Source organism: Ailuropoda melanoleuca, chromosome 9, assembly GCF_002007445.2.
Source record: "Ailuropoda melanoleuca isolate Jingjing chromosome 9, ASM200744v2, whole genome shotgun sequence".
Taxonomy (NCBI): domain Eukaryota; kingdom Metazoa; phylum Chordata; class Mammalia; order Carnivora; family Ursidae; genus Ailuropoda; species Ailuropoda melanoleuca.
The window spans coordinates 9,750,602-9,763,683 of record NC_048226.1 but is presented as its reverse complement, the minus strand read 5'-3'; the positions used below and the strand labels follow the sequence as shown (position 1 = coordinate 9,763,683).

Genomic DNA, 13,082 nt, shown 5'->3' with positions numbered 1-13,082 from the left:
GGAACGCTTTCCTAGGAGGCAGGCACTGTTCTAAGCCCTTTGTGCAAGTTAACTCATGTTTTCTTCCCCATAACTCTACAGAGTAGGTAATACTGTCATCATCCCCATTTTACTGATTGGGAAACCGAGGCACAGAGCTGTTAAATGACCTGCCCAAGGTCTCACATTCGTAAGAAGCAGAGCCAGGCTGGGGACCTAGGCAGACTGGCTCTGGGGCTCTTTGCCTTCCAGCATCTCCAAGAAGCTCAGGAATCCAGGAGCTGACCAGAAGATCCAGTCAGCCCGAAGGAGCCCCCGTTGTCTACAGGAAATGGGCTGAAAGCAACAGGGCAGCGACCTGGGAATGACGCAGATGACACTGAGAAACCGGATAGGACTCACCCGGCCTCCCACAACCCTGCGTGGTGCCCCAAAATCCCACAGCCTGGGCCATTGTGGAAATAGGAGGCCACCAATCTTGTGGGGGGAGGGGAAGAGGCTGGCACAGCTTCTGCAGATTGGCCAGCATCACCCAAAGGAGGGGAAAAAAAGTCATTCATTGTGGTGAACAAGAGGACTTGGCTCAGCACCACACCCTGCTTCCATATTGCTTATGACAATTCCCCTGGAGTTCATCCTCTGTCACTTTAACTTTTATGTTACTGCTTTTACATTACTTTCCAATAGCTTCCCTTTCCTTCAAGATTCATTTTTATGCTTTGATTAAAAAAAAATTCAAGTGGCTGCATTTAACCCATGGACATTCAAGTGAGCATGGGTGGAAAGTTCCTCACTCATCATAGGGGTAGGAACGAACTGAGTCCCTTGAGCCCTCTGGGGCCAAGGTCAGGAGCCGATGCCTTTGCCATGAGCTCTCCGGCCCCGTCCCTGGGCCCAGCACTCTGCCCGAAGCAGTCCTCCCCACAAGGCCATTTCCTCTCCCTCAGAACAGCCCATGTGCCCGCTGAGCTCCACTCCTTCCTCTGTGCCATCGGCTGCACCCCAGATCAGATCCGAGGCCACGGTCAGACTCTGGGCATGGCAAGAGAGCAGAGGCCGCAGGCAGAGAAAGAGCAGCCCTCACTGAGCCTGAGCTTTGGAGGCTGGCAGGGGAAACCCCAGGGGATTTTTCAGAGGCAACCATGGAGGGTTCTAACCAGGCTCCCACCTGCCTTTGCAAACTAGTTGTGCTGTTTCCGAGGACTTCGAAGCATAACCATGAAGGGAGCCCAGGCCCCAGTGTTCTGTTCTCTCTGGGTCCCTAACCTCAGATGAACTTCTGTTGCTGCAAGCCTGACTGGGCTCTGACCCTCTTGCAGGACCTTAGATAAGTCATTTTCTTCTCTAGACTCAGCTCCACCACCCCCACACTTGGCTCAGGAGGAGGACTCCCCCTCCTACCCCTACCATGAGCAATGAACGCATCCCAAGAAGTTGAGATTCCTGTGTTCTGAGGTCCCTTCAGCTCGGAAACACTAAACCCTGTGGTTCAAGAAAGTCCTTACTGACTCGGATTTTCTCTGGACCTAAAAAGGAAAATGCCCATGAAATATTCGTTAAAACAAAACCTGCTCGCTTGGGAGTAATGAGGGCGCATTTTCCCATGGACAGGGATTCATTTGCATGTTTCTGTCATGGGAAGACCCCGAAAACTCACACCTAACCCTGCTTAGGTGAGTTTTAGGGGCCCAGAGCGCCTGCATGGCATCTGCGGTTGGCATGGAACCAGGGCGTAGCACCGCACCCCCAGCTGAAACAACCAGCTTCCAGACTCTGACATCCGTGATTCGAGAAGGTGCCGGAGGTCTGGCAAAATTACCTTCTCTTGCATCTATGCAGAGCTGGAACAGAAGGAAATGAGGTTGTTCCTTCCACATCTCCACGGTACTTTTCTCTGTGATTTCTTTTTGCTGAGCCTCAGGTTTCCCATCTGGAAAGTGGGAGAAAGAATGCAGCCTACAGTATCTAACTCCTTAAAGTAGTGCAGTTCAATTCGATTTCAGGCACCAGTTAGGGAAGAAATTTCAAATGTCTTTGGGGGGGGTGGGGAAGAAGTTAATGTTATTCTCTCCCCTGCCACCCAAGACAGAAGCAAGCTCTGAAAAGGAAACAGAAATTGGGTGAAGCGGGAGTTTCTGTAGAAAAGAGGAAGATCCGATAGGCCCACCTTCTGTGTGGAGGGAATCATAATGGGGCTCTTCATTGCTGGAGCAGGGGATGCTGTTGGGTGAACTGTAATCAATAGTCAGGACAGCAAAGGAGCTTTGGCCTCTGCTGCTGATGTATCTGAGCAACTTTCCCTCCAAGGGAAAGTTGAGTGTATGATCTTTGATCTAGAAAAGGCCCGAATGGCAGCAAAGGCACAGAAGTTGGGGGAAGAGATACCATTAGCTGCTGAGCACCTACTAGGTGCCGGAGCCTTAGCTGTGCTCTCATTTCTTGCCCAGGCCAGTGAAGAATCCCCAGGAAGAAGTTCAGCCAATAGAACCACCGCAACAGTATCTATTCATTCGTGTATCTTGTAAAAATCTAGTACATGCCTACTATGTGCCTGGAACAGAGATTACAGCAGATTTTTCCAGGAGAAGACACCACGAGGCAGATTTTTGGGAGCAATGCCCAGACGCACCTGAGAGGAAAGTTTCTGCATCTACATAATCCAAGGGACTAAGAAATATTTGCCATGGAGTTCCACCAAACAATGGGATATGACTGAGCTGAGCTAGTGGGGTTGGCTTACTACAGAGAATAGAAGGTTGGCTTCCCTCTGAGGCACTTGGAAATCTCCAGCCTATAAGGCTGATTATGATCCACTTGTCTTCTTTTGAATATCATGAGTCCCATGAAAATCATCTTCTCAATAGCACTAGGAACATTAAATGACAGTTCTCAATTCTCTCTTCACACAGAATCTTTAAGTCCTTTAGGAACTTNGGGGGAGGGGAAGAGGCTGGCACAGCTTCTGCAGATTGGCCAGCATCACCCAAAGGAGGGGAAAAAAAGTCATTCATTGTGGTGAACAAGAGGACTTGGCTCAGCACCACACCCTGCTTCCATATTGCTTATGACAATTCCCCTGGAGTTCATCCTCTGTCACTTTAACTTTTATGTTACTGCTTTTACATTACTTTCCAATAGCTTCCCTTTCCTTCAAGATTCATTTTTATGCTTTGATTAAAAAAAAATTCAAGTGGCTGCATTTAACCCATGGACATTCAAGTGAGCATGGGTGGAAAGTTCCTCACTCATCATAGGGGTAGGAACGAACTGAGTCCCTTGAGCCCTCTGGGGCCAAGGTCAGGAGCCGATGCCTTTGCCATGAGCTCTCCGGCCCCGTCCCTGGGCCCAGCACTCTGCCCGAAGCAGTCCTCCCCACAAGGCCATTTCCTCTCCCTCAGAACAGCCCATGTGCCCGCTGAGCTCCACTCCTTCCTCTGTGCCATCGGCTGCACCCCAGATCAGATCCGAGGCCACGGTCAGACTCTGGGCATGGCAAGAGAGCAGAGGCCGCAGGCAGAGAAAGAGCAGCCCTCACTGAGCCTGAGCTTTGGAGGCTGGCAGGGGAAACCCCAGGGGATTTTTCAGAGGCAACCATGGAGGGTTCTAACCAGGCTCCCACCTGCCTTTGCAAACTAGTTGTGCTGTTTCCGAGGACTTCGAAGCATAACCATGAAGGGAGCCCAGGCCCCAGTGTTCTGTTCTCTCTGGGTCCCTAACCTCAGATGAACTTCTGTTGCTGCAAGCCTGACTGGGCTCTGACCCTCTTGCAGGACCTTAGATAAGTCATTTTCTTCTCTAGACTCAGCTCCACCACCCCCACACTTGGCTCAGGAGGAGGACTCCCCCTCCTACCCCTACCATGAGCAATGAACGCATCCCAAGAAGTTGAGATTCCTGCGTTCTGAGGTCCCTTCAGCTCGGAAACACTAAACCCTGTGGTTCAAGAAAGTCCTTACTGACTCGGATTTTCTCTGGACCTAAAAAGGAAAATGCCCATGAAATATTCGTTAAAACAAAACCTGCTCGCTTGGGAGTAATGAGGGCGCATTTTCCCATGGACAGGGATTCATTTGCATGTTTCTGTCATGGGAAGACCCCGAAAACTCACACCTAACCCTGCTTAGGTGAGTTTTAGGGGCCCAGAGCGCCTGCATGGCATCTGCGGTTGGCATGGAACCAGGGTGTGGCACCGCACCCCCAGCTGAAACAACCAGCTTCCAGACTCTGACATCTGTGATTCGAGAAGGTGCCGGAGGTCTGGCAAAATTACCTTCTCTTGCATCTATGCAGAGCTGGACCAGAAGGAAATAAGGTTGTTCCTTCCACATCTCCACGGTACTTTTCTCTGTGATTTCTTTTTGCTGAGCCTCAGGTTTCCCATCTGGAAAGTGGGAGAAAGAATGCAGCCTACAGTATCTAACTCCTTAAAGTAGTGCAGTTCAATTCGATTTCAGGCACCAGTTAGGGAAGAAATTTCAAATGTCTTTGGGGGGGGTGGGGAAGAAGTTAATGTTATTCTCTCCCCTGCCACCCAAGACAGAAGCAAGCTCTGAAAAGGAAACAGAAATTGGGTGAAGCGGGAGTTTCTGTAGAAAAGAGGAAGATCCGATAGGCCCACCTTCTGTGTGGAGGGAATCATAATGGGGCTCTTCATTGCTGGAGCAGGGGATGCTGTTGGGTGAACTGTAATCAATAGTCAGGACAGCAAAGGAGCTTTGGCCTCTGCTGCTGATGTATCTGAGCAACTTTCCCTCCAAGGGAAAGTTGAGTGTATGATCTTTGATCTAGAAAAGGCCCGAATGGCAGCAAAGGCACAGAAGTTGGGGGAAGAGATACCATTAGCTGCTGAGCACCTACTAGGTGCCGGAGCCTTAGCTGTGCTCTCATTTCTTGCCCAGGCCAGTGAAGAATCCCCAGGAAGAAGTTCAGCCAATAGAACCACCGCAACAGTATCTATTCATTCGTGTATCTTGTAAAAATCTAGTACATGCCTACTATGTGCCTGGAACAGAGATTACAGCAGATTTTTCCAGGAGAAGACACCACGAGGCAGATTTTTGGGAGCAATGCCCAGACGCACCTGAGAGGAAAGTTTCTGCATCTACATAATCCAAGGGACTAAGAAATATTTGCCATGGAGTTCCACCAAACAATGGGATATGACTGAGCTGAGCTAGTGGGGTTGGCTTACTACAGAGAATAGAAGGTTGGCTTCCCTCTGAGGCACTTGGAAATCTCCAGCCTACAAGGCTGATTATGATCCACTTGTCTTCTTTTGAATATCATGAGTCCCATGAAAATCATCTTCTCATTAGCACTAGGAACATTAAATGACAGTTCTCAATTCTCTCTTCACACAGAATCTTTAAGTCCTTTAGGAACTTATAGATACAGTGATCACTTAATCACCATTTGACAAACGTATTTCCAAGTCCGGGAGCCTGAAAGGAACTGCAGAACACTTGGATGTTATTGCTATCATCGTCATCACTATCATCACCATCAATCATCACCACCACCATCACTACCACCACCATCACCACCATCACTACCACCATCATTACCACCACCACCACCATCACCACCACCATCATCACCACCACCATCACTACCACCATCATCACCATCATCACCACCATCATCACCACCACCATCATCACCACCACACCACCATCACCACCAGCACCACCATCATCACCGCCATCACCACCAACACCACCACCATCACCACCACCACCATCACCATCATCAATATCACCATTATCATCATCATCTTACACCTGAGGAAGCCAAGGCTCAGAGAAATTAAATAACTTGCTTGAGTTTACACAGATAGAAAGTAATGAGTCTTGAGTTCAAACCAAGTTCTGTCTGATTCCAAATCCCACTGCTCCATCCCATGCCCTATGTGGTCAGGCTTATTACCCATACATAAAAATGGAGGCCAACTTGCTATATTTCTCTTACTTCCTTCCGGGCTTCAATTCTTTTCCCTCCTACTATTGACACACTCTCTCTCTCCTTTCTCATACACACACAAACACACACATAGAGGAAACCACTTTCGACTACAGTACCTACCTTTCTCATTCCCTCCCTCTCAATATCATTGCCAACAAAATTCACCCTCACACATATCTAACCACACCATGGGGAGGAAATGGATAGCACCTAGAATTTGAGACTGAGGTCATTCTAACCCTCCCCCTTTCCAATAAAACTATTGCCTATATCTCTCCTTTTATAAAGAGGAGCATATTATGCAAGATGCTGTAGATGTGGGATTTTTCAAGTGAGCTGGTGACACTCTTTCACTTGGCACAAAATTGATTTAAATAAATCTCTCCCTTTTTCAAGATTCTTCCCTGCTCCTGCTTAATCTTAAATTAAGAGCAGTATAATAATAACCAAAGAACATCACACCCCTGAATTTCAGCCACCTCTCTCTGGAAGATCTTGTCTCCTTTTTTTTGAAAGTATGAGCTATTTTTTTGGCTTCCACTTCTTTCTCTTTCTTACTTGTCACCACACATTGCTTTCTGTAAGAAATAAGCAACTGGAGCCTTTGTTAAAGTCTGTTTTTAGTCCAAGAGATCCACAATAAGGCTCCCACCAGACCTTGGATAGAAAGGGAATAACTTCGGGGAGTTACACTTCAAGATCTACTGAAGCAACGACGTACAGTCACTGCCAGGGAATAAACAGTTTCATTCATTCATTCATTCATTCATTCATTCAATAAATATTCACTGAGCATGTACTATGCACCAGACACCATTCTGGGCACCGGTGATACGGCAGTGAATTGGCTGCTGAAGGGACAAATAAATAACATGCTAATGACCCTTGAAGTTGTGTCTNGGAATAAACAGTTTCATTCATTCATTCATTCATTCATTCAATAAATATTCACTGAGCATGTACTATGCACCAGGCACCATTCTGGGCACTGGTGATACGGCAGTGAATTGGCTGCTGAAGGGACAAATAAATAACATGCTAATGACCCTTGAAGTTGTGTCTCCTTCTCGAAACCCTTCCTTCAACTCTGGACTCACATATATAACTATCTACTTAACATCTCCCATTGGACAGCCAGTTGAACCCCATGACTGTTCCTTCTCCATCTCAGTAAAGAGCTTCTTCTTCCAGTTGCTCAAATCAAAATATGTGGAGTCATCCTTGACTCCTTTCTTGCTCTCATACCCTAATCTACCAATTAGCAAGTCCTGTCTTCTCCATCATCAAATATATCCAAAATCTGACCACTTCTCACCATCATCACTAGTCACCTTGGTCCAAACCACCATCACCTCTTGCCTGAAGAACTGCAGTAGCCTCCCAGCTACTCTCCCTGTTTTCATTCTTGACCCTCTAAGTCGATTATAAGGTCTAAATCTCAAGTGACCATCGTAATACATAAATCAGATCATGGCAACCTGTGTTCAAAATTCTCCAATGACTTCTCATCTTGCTTAGAGTAAAAGCCAAAGTCCACACAAGGCCCTATAAGACTATGTATTGCCTAACTGCCGGCTCTTTCCCTGATCTCAATTTCTACCATGTTGACCCTCTCCCCATTCCTTCTCCATGAGTCTCCTTGCTGTTCCCAGAACATGCCAGTACTCTGTTACCTCGGGGCCTTTGCACTTGTTGCTCCCCCTGCCTAAAAGAATCTTTCCCCAGATATACATCTGGCTCACTCTTTTACTTCCTTCATGTCACCCTGACCACTTTCTATAAAATGCCCACCACCTACTCGACCCTGTCTCCCACCCCCATTCAACCAGGCACTCCCCAACCCCCTTCCCCACTTGATGTTCTGTCATTACATGTTTATTTATTTACTTCCATATTATTTATCTCCCCCAACTAGAATTAATGTTTCACAGGGATGGACATTGTATTTTATTGCTGTATCCCCTGTCTATAGCATGCCTGACACAACAGAGAACACTCAACAAACATCTGGTGAATGAATGACTGTCTAAAGTTATGTATGCCCAGAGTTCAGCCATGGAAACACAGAAGTAAGAGAAAAGGGGCCAGTTGCAGGCATTGCCCATTCAAACAGAGTTCAGGAGAAAAGAAGCCTTAGCCAGGGGACTTGAAATATTAAGGTCCCTAGAATAGATTGATCACAAAAATACTCCTAATTCTTCCCTTCCCTATTTCCACACTCTGCAGTGTGACTCTGTAGCTCCTCTCACCAAGAAGTGGTGTCTATCCCCCGCCCCCTCGCTCTGCACTGGCCTTGCGACACCTGTCAACACACAAGGATGAAATGACAGTGTGCCAGCTATAAGTTTAGGCCCCCCGAGGTCATGCAGNGACTGTCTAAAGTTATGTATGCCCAGAGTTCAGCCATGGAAACACAGAAGTAAGAGAAAAGGGGCCAGTTGCAGGCATTGCCCATTCAAACAGAGTTCAGGAGAAAAGAAGCCTTAGCCAGGGGACTTGAAATATTAAGGTCCCTAGAATAGATTGATCACAAAAATACTCCTAATTCTTCCCTTCCCTATTTCCACACTCTGCAGTGTGACTCTGTAGCTCCTCTCACCAAGAAGTGGCGTCTATCCCCCGCCCCCTCGCTCTGCACTGGCCTTGCGACACCTGTCAACACACAAGGATGAAATGACAGTGTGCCAGCTATAAGTTTAGGCCCCCCGAGGTCATGCAGGTTTCAACTCTCTCCCGGACTCCTACCATCACCATGGAACATGCTAGACTCACCTGTTGGGGGATGAGAGACCACATGGAGCAGAGCCGAGTCATCCCAGCTGAGGTCATCCTAAAGTAGCCAGTCCTCGGCCACTCCATCAGCAGACCAAAATCACATGAGTAAACCCAGCTAAGCTCAACCAAGCATAACCCAGATCTGCAAACGGCCGGGCCAACCCACAGACATGTGAGAAAACAATAAATGATTGCTTTCAGGGAGGTTTCTCCTGGAGTCTCATTGGCAGTATCAACCCTAATATGTGTGATCAGGCCCTACGGTAGTCATCTAAGCTGCTCCGCTCTGAGTACGTGCTCATTGGGAAACTTCCCCCTTATGATTTAGACCTCACGAAGGGGAATGTGCAGAAAGACCTACTAGCCATGCCCCACGGTGTCTCAGCCATTACGAATCAGTAGAGTGGCATGCAGGAGAGCAAGATCACAGGGATGTGGCCCAGAGACACAGATCTGGTTTGCAAGGCAGCAAAACTAAAAGCCAGACCTTGGATGGGAGGAATTCACCGAGGTAAATGTCACCTTCTGAGGCAACTTGAGGGAAATCCTGCCAGCCACCCTGATGGTGACGTAGCCACATGACATCCTATTTCACAGAAACTTTGACAAGGTTCTCAGGCGCCCAGCCCCATTTCTGTCCATAGAACACACTGCAGTAGCCCTACTGCCCCCACAAATGGTTGTGGGATGGAGCTCTCAGGTCTTTACAGGAACAAAGTCTCAAAAGGGCAGAGCAGCAAACTGTGGTCTTCATCCTAACCATGCAAGATGGAACCCTCAAATCGATTCATCATATGACACCAGGTAAATGCATTCCATGAGACCCCAGAGGTCAGGGTGTTTCCAGTTAACCACAACACCTTTCCATAACCATAGAAACTCTTACCATTTGCAGAGAAAACAAGTAATAACTAGCAAGAACAATGTCTGCAGGACTATACACTAACGGTAGTGCTTTCTTTCATGGTGGGGGAAAGGAAACAAACAAAATGTTCAGGTTCAAAAGGAACACAAATACTTGATCTGGATGAAAGATATCTGCACGCTGTTTTGCACTGCCTCCCTAATTCCTGTGCCTCTCATCGCCTTGCAAAGACTTATGCCTCTGCTCGCTGCATTGACTTACGCTCTGAGCGACCACAGGAACCTACGTCTACCGACCAACCTTCTTCCAAACATAGAGTGTAGCATTTCGGCCAATTCCTTAACCAAGAGCTCAGGACATAAATCTTGGTGACACATATAAATCATAAGAGGCAATACCCCAGTGACCTTGCCGCTTCACCCTCGAGTCCTACCGCTGTCCCCCTCCCTCCCTCAACCACAGCCTCCTGGCCTCCTTTCTGATTTTCGTATGAACACGCCTCTCTCCTGCTTCAGGGATTTTGCAGGTGCTGTTACTCTGCCCAGAATGTTCATTCTCAGCATCTGGCTGGCTCACTCCCTCACTTCCCCAAGGGCCCTGATCAAATGTCACTTATCAGCAAAGCCTACCCTGACCAGGCTGCATAAAAAAAACAACAATCCTCACCGCACCCTCTGGCAGCACTCTTTACTCCTCTTACCCTGTTTTATTTCTCTCCATTACAACATAACATTGGCTGATCCACTATCTTGTTTTATACACACACACACATACACACACACACACACACACACACTCAGCTCCTTGAGGATAGGGGTTTCGCTTAGTTCAATTCTGCATTCCCCACACATAAAGTAGTTGCTGACACACAGTANCACATACACACACACACACACACACTCAGCTCCTTGAGGATAGGGGTTTCGCTTAGTTCAATTCTGCATTCCCCACACATAAAGTAGTTGCTGACACACAGTAGGTACTCAATAGATGAACTGCAGTTTCTTGAGCACCGACTTCCTGCCACACAATTTATGTCCAAAAATCATTCAACAATGAGCAAATATTTTGTAAGCACCTACTGTGAAATTCTTGTAACAACTCTGTTGTTATCTCCATGTCACAGATCAGGGAAGCAAAGCTCAAAGAGAGGCTCTAACTTGCTCAAGACACTCACCTGGGTTCATTTGCCCATCAAAGCCTGGGCTCCTTGCAGGAGGAGCTTTTCAAACACCTTAATGATGGCGTGGATGAGCAAACGCACGTGATAAGCAGCTCCGGCAAACATGCAACATGCAAGAGCGCTATCATATTTCATCCCCCACCACAGTTTTTGTGCAGGAAGNACATAAAGTAATTGCTGACACACAGTAGGTACTCAATAGATGAACTGCAGTTTCTTGAGCACCGACTTCCTGCCACACAATTTATGTCCAAAAATCATTCAACAATGAGCAAATATTTTGTAAGCACCTACTGTGAAATTCTTGTAACAACTCTGTTGTTATCTCCATGTCACAGATCAGGGAAGCAAAGCTCAAAGAGAGGCTCTAACTTGCTCAAGACACTCACCTGGGTTCATTTGCCCATCAAAGCCTGGGCTCCTTGCAGGAGGAGCTTTTCAAACACCTTAATGATGGCGTGGATGAGCAAACGCAGGTGATGTGCAGCTCCGGCAAACATGCAACATGCAAGAGCGCTATCATATTTCATCCCCCACCACAGTTTTTGTGCAGGAAGAAACATCCATTAGGTTGGATTTTCATCTCCCAGACAGCAGATAGGTAGTAACGGCTCCTGTTTTCCTTCCCACCCACTGAGACATAATCAAGGTAAGAGCTTTCCCTTTGAACTGGGCTGGGAAAAATACAGACAGGTCAGGGACCCAAGGGGAAGAAGACAGAAGTTCATCTGCTCTGAAAATCCCTTAGAATATTCCAGAATCCCTGCTTTTGTGAAGTACTGCTTCAAAACCTTCTTGGTCCTGGAGTTTAGGAAAACCACCAATTTTTTAAAAAAGAGAAAAAAGCCTGATCTGCATTGGGCATACTCCTGTGTGTGTGTGTGTGTGTACTGGGGTCTGGTCACGCACTGCAAATGCCAGCCTTGTCATGACTTGTAGAGCTCTGCCCATCCAGTGGCTGGGATGCTGATGGGTTCGGAGAGCGATGTGGGTCACTCACAGACCAAGGGACCAAGAGAGGGACCCAGTGCCTACTGAGATCCATGTCATACCTCATCGGTGAGGGCTTCGTGTAAAAAATAATCTCCTGGCACAATTTATTCCTTGCTCCTCACGACTCCCACCACCCGTTCCACACACCTGCATGACGGAACTCATCACACTTGATTATTACAGGTGTTTCTACCCGACCAGGTGTGAGCTTCTGGTGAACCTAGACTCTTGTTTTCCTGGTCTCTGCATTCTGCAAGGACTAATCCAGCCTCGGACACATACTAGGTACTGGGTGAGTATTTGCTGACTCGAGAAAGATGCAGAATGAGTCTGAAGGGGATCTGCTGCATTGACTGGAGTAAGCACGACAAGCCACCTCTTCTGGAAAGGGCAGGAAGCAGAAACGTAGAAGCAGTCCAGTGTAACAGAGCTGGCCGCAATGCCCACCTACCCCCCCGCCCCACTCACCTCTCGCCCCTCACCTGCCGCTCCTGGAACCTCAAAGCCACCCACATTTACCCCCCAAACAGGTTTTAAGAAAACAAGCAGGGATCCCCCGGCACCCCACCCCACCCAGCTGCTCTTAGCAGAGCCCAAGACAAGGACGTGAAGTTACCTTGAAACGGAGCTAGTTTGCATCTGTGATTGCTGGTTCAAGGGTCGCGTTTCCCAGCCCTGCTGAACCCCGGACAGCAGATATCTAACACCCGTCTGCGGAAGAAACGGCTGTGCCTCGCTCCTCCCTGGCCAAACGCGTTTGCTCACCCATCCCTGCAGAACAAATCATGTTCTTTTCCTTGCGCTAAAATCCATCTCTAAACAAATCCTCTCTGTGTCCCTAAGAAACGGCTCCCACGCCCGCGGAGGGCGCCCTCCACATGCAGAAATACACGCTCACGAACCCCAGCCGAGAGCCACCAGGTGTAAGCATGTTTTTCATCTGTTCTTCAGGAACAAACCGCCACCAGCAAAACCCATCTCCTAGGAATAGAATGGAAACTAACAGCCGTGGCTAGGAAGCTTAAGGAAACGGACTTAACAAATGTCAGTAGCCTTAAGTTGCAGAACTGAACGGCGCTAACAGTTCAAACCGGGTTTAAAAACAGCCCTTGGGAATGCCACCTTCAAAGAAGCGCGCAGCCGCAGGCGGCGGGCAAGTCCTCGTTTTTCCGCTCCGGCTTTCCAAGTCTCCCCCTGTCTTTGGTGCCATTTACTATAAACAATTCAGAGGTAGCAGCGGGTCCGTTTCGGCCGCGCAGGCGAGCTGGGGAGGCCCCTGGAGCGCGCGGGGTCCGCGCCCGGCCGGCTCTGCACGCTCCGGAGCGA

General features: G+C 48.1%; 1 protein-coding gene across 3 annotated transcripts in view; it reads right to left on the bottom strand.

The window, feature by feature from the left end:
* The window catches only part of SV2B (synaptic vesicle glycoprotein 2B), a 194,495-nt gene that overhangs the window by 178,514 nt on the left and 2,899 nt on the right, over positions 1–13,082 (bottom strand). For 2 of the 3 annotated variants that reach the window (XM_019802638.2, XM_002922056.4), the window contains exon 1: positions 12,373–12,929. The exons of the other annotated variant lie outside the window; for it this stretch is intronic. The gene's annotated coding sequence lies outside the window, so the exon portion shown is untranslated. Of the gene's footprint in view, positions 1–12,372; positions 12,930–13,082 lie in introns of those variants that run through there. 3 annotated transcript variants of the gene reach the window in all.